We start from the raw sequence: 9,915 nt of genomic DNA on the forward strand, positions 1-9,915 counted from the left end.
AGAAGTTTTGGCTTAGACAATTCGGTATTTTTACAACTACAACGATACAAATAAGTGTCCATCAAGCAAGCTAAGAAGGATAATTAAGTATCACCCAAGCACTATGGTCCTTTTAATGTTTTGCAAAAGATCGGTACTATGACATATGGATTGGAGTTGCCTGCATCTTTGTGAGTACATGTAGTATTCCATATTTCATGCTTAAAGAAGGTTATAGGTCACAAGCTCACAATTCAAACTGTATTGCCAAAAATTGTTGAGTAATGAAAAGTTTTATTGGAGCTTGAAGTAATCACAGAAGCAAGAATCTAACAGCTACAAAATCAATCAATTTAAAAGCATCTTATTAAATGGAATAACTTTCGTAATGAAAAAATCACATGAGAGGATGAGTATTTTATACAAAAACATTCAAGATTACTCAAGCATTGAAGACACCATTTTTTTTAAGGAGAGAGATGTGTTAGGTCCCTATAATACTAGTGCAACTCCTATATTGTTATTGTTGTGCCCCATATAAGCTCACTATTGTTATTATTATATATGATCTAATTATATTTTCACTCTTTAGACTCCTATATATGCCATGGATGTCTTATTGTTTGAATCTATTAGAAAAATAGAAAGAGAGAGACAAATTACACATAACACAAATCACTCTCATAATATTATTCATTACAACAGTTACATCTATAAGAAATTAGACACTGACTTCAACACCTCTAAATAATGACTCCAACTCATTACATAGGAATCAACAAATTCTAGATTGGGTCCTAGGGAATCACAATGAAAACTACACATGACATGGAAGCATTACTTCCAACACCCTCCTTAAATGCTTACATGAAAAACATTGAAAACGCATTATAAGAACAAGAATAATCTATGTTTAACTGGTCTTCTTCAACTCTCACATCCACTATGGAATCTCGCAAACACTTATCTTTCACCACCGCATCTTCGAGCTGTCACTTGACCTCGATTTAAAACGTAACCACCTTTGACCATCGTTCATGAACATTACAAGATCAACAATATTGATGCCTTGGCTCGTTGGGGCATTCGTGATAAGAGTCATAAAGTAATGAACCATCCTATGGACCAACTACCATCTGTCCGATATTTCTCTTCCGACTATCCATCAGTTGCTAGGATGGAGGCTTGTATACTGAATGTGTTCAAAAGTTGATCAAATAAGTTGACCTGACAAGAATCAATAATTTGGACATCGGGGCTTCCATTTTAAGAACTTCCAACCCTTTTTATAACCAAAATTGAAAAATTTCATAATTATAAACTTAGTAATCATTGAACTATTAGTTTTCATTCACACATAGACAAGTTACCATGTCCTTCCTTAGCACAGGTTAAAAGTTGTTCATCTGATTCAATCTTTGTCTTGGAGCTTTCTCATCTTCACAAAGCAACATTTTTTAGAGTGGTCAATTCCAACAAACTTACACTCACATATTGAGCTAACTAGACTTAATATGTTTAAAATGCAAACTCCAAAATTTGAGATCGGAACTAGATTGCAACATAAACATTTGACGTAAATATCTCTTCCCCGCAGAAGCGAAAAATTTAGATCTGCCTCCATTTTTAATGCTTTTGACATTATCATTAGCCACTTGAAACTCCTTTGCCCCAGATCCTAGATCTAGATCTCAAATACATATCCATGCAACAACATGTACAGTTAATGGGCATGATTTTGCAGATTTATAATATGATAGTGCATACAAGTTTGACAAAACCATCCATGCATGAATTTAACCCCTTTGCAAGGTCTAGGTAGATAAGCACAAACAAAACTTTACAAACAAAAAGATAACGGAAGGATCTGACGATGTTTGAAGAAGCTGCAAACAAACAAACAAATCTACACACACAGGATCACAAAAAATTTTCACATGTTAAAAATAAACTCTCACACATCTATACTAATATGTGTAGAAATATTAACACTAGGGTCCCTCACATATTCCTGGCCCTCCCTTAAGAGAGTCAAGCCAGAATAGGCTCTGATACGATATTAGAAAAATATAAAGACAGAGAAAAATTAGACACAACACAAATCATTCTCATAATATTATTCATTACAACATTTACATATATATGAAATTACACATGGACTTCGACACCTCTAGGTAATGACTCCAACTCTTTACATAGGAATCAACATCTTCTATACTAACACCTAGGGACTCACAATGGAAACTACACATGACATGGAAGCATTACTTCCAATAGAATCATCCAAGAATTGTTCATTTAAGTGATATAAAAGGAGGTGTCCCCCTCAAAGTGACTTATTATAGGGGCATTGATCTATCTATTGTTATGTTTTTGTGACCGGATTACATAACAATGGTTTACCATATCCAATCTTTGTCAACTTTCTTCAACCTTAGTCAACCTCTTCAACAATGATAAAAGTCATCAACCATCTTCAATCATGGTCGATCATAGTCAATGAATCCACCTCACAAATATTTCTGATCAACAAACACAACCACAATAGTAAAAATTGTTGATATACATAGATGTGGTTATGCCAATAGTATGTGATTTTTACATTAGCAAAATTATTTAAACAAATATTAAAATTAGTAAAAGATTGTTACAATTTTAAATTATTTTTTTATTTTCAATAATAAACAATTTTTATATTTAATACTCATGAATTGTATATGGATTTAAATTAATAAATTTAAAGTGATGTATTTAGTCAAAATATATAAACAATAAACTTATATAGGTGTCAATTCATGATTAATTGCAAAAATAAGTAATATATAAATTAAACATATATACATTTATAAAAGTAATAAGAAAAACATTAACTCATTATATCTAAATTTAAATTAAGATACATTAACATACTTAACTTTTTTTATTTCTAATATTATTATTAAAAACAAAATTGATATCAATGAATTATAGTTATAATTTTAAATTCTAAATTTAAAAAGTTAAAAATAATAAATAATTCTAAATTTAAAAAGTTAAAAATAATAAATATATTAAATTATTATAATTTTATAAGTATTGATAAAAATCAATTCACAATAACCTGAAAATATTTGATAAACATTTGATACTACATTTCATATTTCATATTGTTACACTTACTAAAAAAATCATAAAAATTAACTAAAATGTAACTTTATTTATATCATATATTATTATGAATAATCATATATATTAAAAAAAGGAAAGGACAACCATCTTGACTATAAAGCTGGACTTTATAAGCTTTTTAAACATTATTACTATTAAAAACAAACATATTAAAAACAAACATTTTATAGATATTGAATAAAAATGGATTAGAAAATTAATGATAATATTGAATAAATATTAATGATAAAATTAATATTATCAACCTTTATTCTAACCTAAAGGAGAAACATCCAGATTTGGAATGATACATGGAACGCAAGAAAAAAAACCTAGTAAACAAAAATTATCCAGCGATGTCTTATTTGGAATCGTGAATGTTCAATGAACATCTATATTGACCTTTCTCCTTCTGACTTATTAGTTCTAAAACCTAGAGCAACGCCTACGCATGTATGTGGCTGAGAGAGATTTTGCTTTTGGGCCTCAAACGGCAACTAATTTCTTAATGGATTGAACAGCTTGTGAATCGTCAAACCGGCCTCCTCCAACATCTTTGATGATATGATCTGCTGATGCGTACTTTGCAGTATTCATGGATGAGTGATAATCCCTCATTAACCCTACCTTGCGATTGACGACCACATGCTGCTCCTTTTTTGAATTTTGATTGCAACATCCAGGAGTTGGAACATGGCCGTTGCATTGAGGTGATGGAGTGCATGTAGCAAGCTGTCCTGCTGCCGACTCGTCAGCAGATGAATGGATATTAAATGGATGTGAAGGAGTTGGAACATGGCGATTAGGTTGAGGAGCAGCAAGCACATGTACAGGCCTCCGATCAAGTCGCGAATGACCATCACCTTGAAGTGATTCCCATCTCCCTGTTGCCGCGGTTTTAATGGAAGAAGGAGCATTGCTGCTTAAACGAAGTCCTGGCGGAGTTGGAACATTTTTGTGAGGTTGATGCCCCGGAGAAGCAGCAACCTCAAGTACGGGGGTTTCCTTGAACAATAACGTGGTGATGAGTAGGGTGAGAGCAGCAAACACAGCAGCTCTCATTTTCATGAGCAATGGCATCACTGTCTTTGATCAAGTAAACCTCTTGTATACTCGATCAATGCTAGGCGGATTGATCGGTTAGATGACCGATGAAATTGTTGCAAAGGCGATTCGTTGCTGAGTTTTATTAGCAAATGAAATATTTCATGCATAAATACAATAAAATATTCAGCTGGAGGTGCCATCTATAAATATACGAGGGAGAGGGGACGGAGGGGATGCAGAGAGACCGTGCAATATTCAGATGAAGGTATCGGCTATAAATATATGAAGGAGAGGGGGAGGTGAGGCGGAACCGGATTTGTAGATGTTTGATAATCAATCAACTTGGGTATTGTATTGAATTCAAATAAACTGTAATATTGACCATGAAGAGATTCTTCGTCCGTAGAGCACACGGGAGAGAATATACACGATTGTTTGGAAGAAAGTCCTTGGATGGTTCAAACTCTGTGTTAAATGTGTGAATGCGGTCAGTAGTAATGTCTGACCGGAGACCGTTTGATTCATCTCCGGTGTTGAATTGACCTCAGCGGATGAGATGACAAAGCTTCCACGTACATAGAAATATGTTGCTGGACATACAAAAATTGCGGCAGGTTCATACTTGAGACGTTTATGATCTTAATCGGCAGAGGTAATGAGGATGCATACCAGTGTGGAGGAAGGTATTTAATCTTGAACATACTATTTATTCACTAATCTCGGTTCATCTTATTCCGTGATTTTTCGTTTCATCTTTAATCCGTCATTTTGTATTTAACACAAACTCGAGCAACATTTTACAGAGTTGGTCAACATTGTCGGCAACCCTTATCCCAATTGCAGATTACGGACCCACGTCTCTGTCTCCGTTTAGATAGACAGACATCGATGTTAATTACCAAAATTTATTATTTAAAAAGACCTATGCAAACAGTATGGCGCATACAGCGGGCACGGTTTTGCCGAATGACCATCGACATAGCATCCTTGGAGCATCTTATTACCATGGTCTTACAATGACCATCACATGGTCATCCATGGAGCATTCAGCGGTGAATTCAACCTCAAAGATGCAGTCCCGGCCATGCCGCAAGCCCACCCATTTCAAATTTAAATTTTGAAGACCTTACTTGGCGCCTTCCCTCCGTAAATATCCACCGTCCTTTCTGCAGTTTGTTTCTTCAACTTTTATATAGGTTAAATATCCACCGTCCTTTCTGGAGTTTGTTTCTTCAACTTTTATATAGCTTGTAAATACTCTCCACTTTATTGTACTTTACTTCATGCATCTTGTCTTTAGTAGCATACCGATTGATGGAAATTTCTGTTCATTTCAAACATCACAAAGAAAATAAATAACACAGAGAACAACGCTCTGGTTTTCTACAGGATCTTTATTATAAAACAATAAAAACTGTTACAAAATTTGTCTTCCTCAACTCAGAGGGATTTACAACAGGAACTTCAGTTTCAGAAAATATATCTTCAGCACTGCTGTGCGTTTGCAGAGAAGAATGAACTCTTCTTGGCTAAAACTCTCTACACTCTACTCGTCTCTGCTCTTGCATTTTCTTTTATATATGGTGAACAACACAAAATATCTTTTCAATACGTGTTGTTTTTCCCATACTTCCGTGAAAATAAAAAATAGTAAAATTTAAGATTTCACCTACATTTACCAACCCTAGTAAATATCATTTATTACACGGTTGAAAATATCTTATTTGAATTTAATGCATGCTTATCACACCATCGCATCGCAACAAGAGAACGGATGTGCCACCGCCTCTATAACCTTTAAATCATGCGATCTGCAATCTGCGATCGCATCGCAGAAAAAATCTGCAAGTTGAAATTACCATTTCCAACACTCCCCTTTAATTTTAACTGCTGGGTTTTTTCTGCATACCCAGGCATTTCCTGAAATGATCAAAGCTTTTCTTTGCTAATGGTTTTGTCAGGATGTCAGCTAGCTGATCCTCTGTTCTGCAGTGCTGCAAAACAATCTCACCATTGTTAACTAATTCACGTATGAAGTGAAATTTGGTGTCTATGTGCTTTGTCCTTTTATGAAAAACAGAATTTTTAGACAATGCTATTGCTGAGCTATTGTCACAGTAAATGGTTGTGCCCTTTTCCTGTTCATGACACAAATCTCTGAGAACTCTTCTCAGCCATACTGCTGCTGTTGCTGCCACGTACTCTGCCTCTGCTGTTGACAAAGCCACAACTGGTTGCTTCTTGGAAGCCCATGAGATGGCTCCCGATCCCATATGAAACATATATCCCGATGTGCTTTTCCTATCATCAACACTTCCAGCCCAATCACTGTCAGTGTAACCTGTCAACATGAAACTTTCAGAAGAGGAGTATAAAATACCAAACCCCTTCGTTCCATTCACATACCTTAGAATCCTCTTGGCTGCCTGCCAATGAGTCTCTTTCGGTCTTTCCATAAATCTGGAGATTAAACTCACAGCATGCATAATGTCCGGCCTATTTGCAGTCAAGTACATAAGGCTGCCAACTATGCTCTTGTACAGTTTTGGATCAAAATCCTTGCTGCTGTCTTCTTTGGTCAATTTCAACCCCACTACAGTTGGAGTCACAGCTGCCTTGTTGTTCTGCATGTTAAATCTCTTTAACACCGCTTCTACATATTTATCTTGAGAAATGAAAACGCCATTTTCACTTTGGTCTACTTCAATTCCAAGAAAATATCTTAAGAAGCCCAAGTCAGTCATTTCAAATTCACTTTTCATAAATGCTTTAAAATCAGCAATGAGAGAAGCATCATTGCTTGTAAAAGTCAAATCATCTACATATAGAACAACGATAAGAATCTTACCGTCATTCTCCTTTATGTAGAGTGTGGGTTTGCCATCACACTTGTCAAACCCATTCTCAATCAGGTAAGCATCTATTCTGTTGTACCATGCTCTTGGAGCTTGCTTCAACCCATAAAGAGCCTTCTTAAGTTTAAAAACTTTATGCTCTTGGCCTTCAACTTCATAGCCTGGAGGTTGTTCAACATAAACCTCTTCTTGTAACACTCCATTCAGGAATGCAGATTTAACATCCATGTGATAAATCTTCCATTTGTGTTGTGCTGCAATAGACAACATTGTTCTGACTGTTTCCATCCTTGCTACTGGTGCAAAGGTTTCATCATAGTCTTTTTGTTATGAAACCAGCTCAAGAAAAGATAGAAAAGATAGATCAACGCCTTAGAATTCAGCCTCTTCGAGGGGGCAACCTCCTTTACATTACATAAATGAACAATTCTTAGATGATACAAATGAAAAGACCTCCTTTCTATATATAGGAGTCTAAGGGGTCATAACATAATCAGAGCCGACATAATAATAATAATGTAAGGGCACAATAATAACAATAGTGGGCTTCTATGGGGCACATTAGTAACAATATGGAAACTACATGGGTACATCAATATAATAAGTGGGTTGTACTAATAACAATAAGGGGTTACACTAGTAGTATAAGGGCCTAACATGCCCCTCTCCTTCAAAAAGCGTTGTCCTCAACGCTTGAGTAGTTCATGATGCTTCTGTATAAAATTCTTGTCCTCCCATGTGGAATCTTCAACAGGTAAGTTCTTCCACTTGATGAGATACTCCGAAATTGATCGATTTCGTAGCTGTCGGGTTCTTGTTTCTGTGACTGCTCCAGGTTCCAATATGATTTTTCCTTCCTTTTCAATATCTGGAAATATTGTTTGAATTGGGATCTTTTGCAACTTTTGAATAAGTGGCCATACTTCTTTGTCCTTCTTCCATTCATCCCTTGCTTCGTTTATCCAATCTGGTTGGATAATAGAAATAGCACAAAACAATGCTTCCACATCCTCATCCTTGAAGAGTCTTCCCATTCGGTAAGGTCGCCATTTTTTACGTGCATGTAGTATTGCCAACATTTCCTTCTCATAAATAGCTTGCTTTAGATGTAGCAGTAAAAATACCCAATTGCCTACACCAAAACATTTTTCACTATGATGTTGATCTACCTGTTGTTTCATTTGATTTTGCACCAAAGTCGCGTTATCCTTTAAAAGTTGGAGAACTTGTTGTTGATTCTCGATGTGATCTTTCACTGCTTGAACCTTTTTCTTCTTGATATGTTCTTCTATCTTTAGAGTTTGAGGAGTGGTAATTTCTTCCAATCCTTTACAAGATATGGTTGGATTCATTTCTTGACGCTCGATGTGATCTTTCACTTCTTGAACATTTTTCTCCTTGATATGTCCTTCTATCTTGATAGTTTGAGGAGTGGTAATTCCAACCAGTGAATTACAAGATATGGCTGGATTCATTTCTTATTTCTTGATGTGATCTTTCACTTCTTGCACCTTTTTCTTCTTGATATGTCCTTCTATCTTGAGAGTTTGAGGAGTGGTCATTCTTGCCAATAGTTTACAAGATATGTTCTGATTCATTTCTTCTTTCTCTGGGGTCGGGTCCTGGCATATATCCTCTTCTTTTGATGTTTCTTGATCCTTTTCTTCCTCCTCTTCATACTCTATGTAAAATATTTTCTTCTCAGCACACTTATGACCTTTAGTGCATTTGCTATCACAATTGTAACAAAGCCCTTTTTCTCTTTTTTCTTCCAATTGTTGTGGTGTAACCCTTGTAGGTTGTGGAAGGCTAGGAGGAACAACACATCCATCTTTATAGTTGTGAGGGGTAGACTTCCTTGTTGCCATAATTTTACTTTCAAATATGTCACAAAGCCCTTTTATTCTTTCCAATTGTTGTGGTTTTGCTCTAAAGAAGGTGTTGCTCTTTGTATCCTCATAATGTGCTATCATTTCCTCTGTGAGAATTGACCATGTAACAAGTTTTTTACGAGAACAAAGCCCTTTATACCATAAAAATTGATCTGCTTCTAAATATGAAGATGCAATACATACCTTTTGTAACAGTGGTACACCATGTAGATCAAAATATTTCTCCATCTGAGGTATCCAATTTACCGGATCCTTGCCATCAAACTTCCTCATCTTGCTTTTTCTTGATTTTAGGACCTCTAAATTGAAATGACTGTAACTCTGTACTTGCAGATATTTAAGTTTTGAAATTGCTACCTATAGTAGCCCTCTATGTCCTCTTTCCAATGCCACCAGTTTGAGCCAAATTGGATTCTCCAAGAAAGAGTTATGCACAATCTCCCGCAGTGACCTGATTATAGACTAGTTCAGTAGAGTGAACTTGTATGAAGTGCCACGTGTCACTGTTTCAACCTTTGACTTTGAAAAATATATAAACGAAAACTAAAGTCCGTCCTCTTTTTGTACATTCTTACGAAATTTCAATCCGATGCTCAGAAAGAAAGTTATGACGATTTTCCCCAGGTCACCTGTTTTGAGTGTAATTCAGGAGTCTGCAAAAAGACCAACTTCCTCAGATCATATCTCCCAAAATTTCACGCGAAAAGCTCTGAAATTCGGACCCAAGGTTCAGCGCGATTTCTTCTCAAATGGGTTTTTTTTGCGACTTCTGAAACATCACAAAAAAAAAGTTATAGCGAAAATTCCACGATGACCGGTTTGGAGCAGCGAAACCCTAGAATCCAAAGCTCTGATACCAAATGTTATGAAACCAGCTCAATAAAAGATAGAAAAGATAGATCAACGCCTTATAATTTAGCCTCTTCAAGGGGGAAACCTCCTTTACATTACATAAATGAACAATTCTTAGATGATACAAATGAAAAGACCTCCTT

Source organism: Pinus tabuliformis, chromosome 3_2 (assembly GCF_031772625.1).
Source record: "Pinus tabuliformis cultivar Carrire ecotype Pingquan chromosome 3_2, CPIR1, whole genome shotgun sequence".
Taxonomy (NCBI): Eukaryota; Viridiplantae; Streptophyta; class Pinopsida; order Pinales; family Pinaceae; genus Pinus; species Pinus tabuliformis.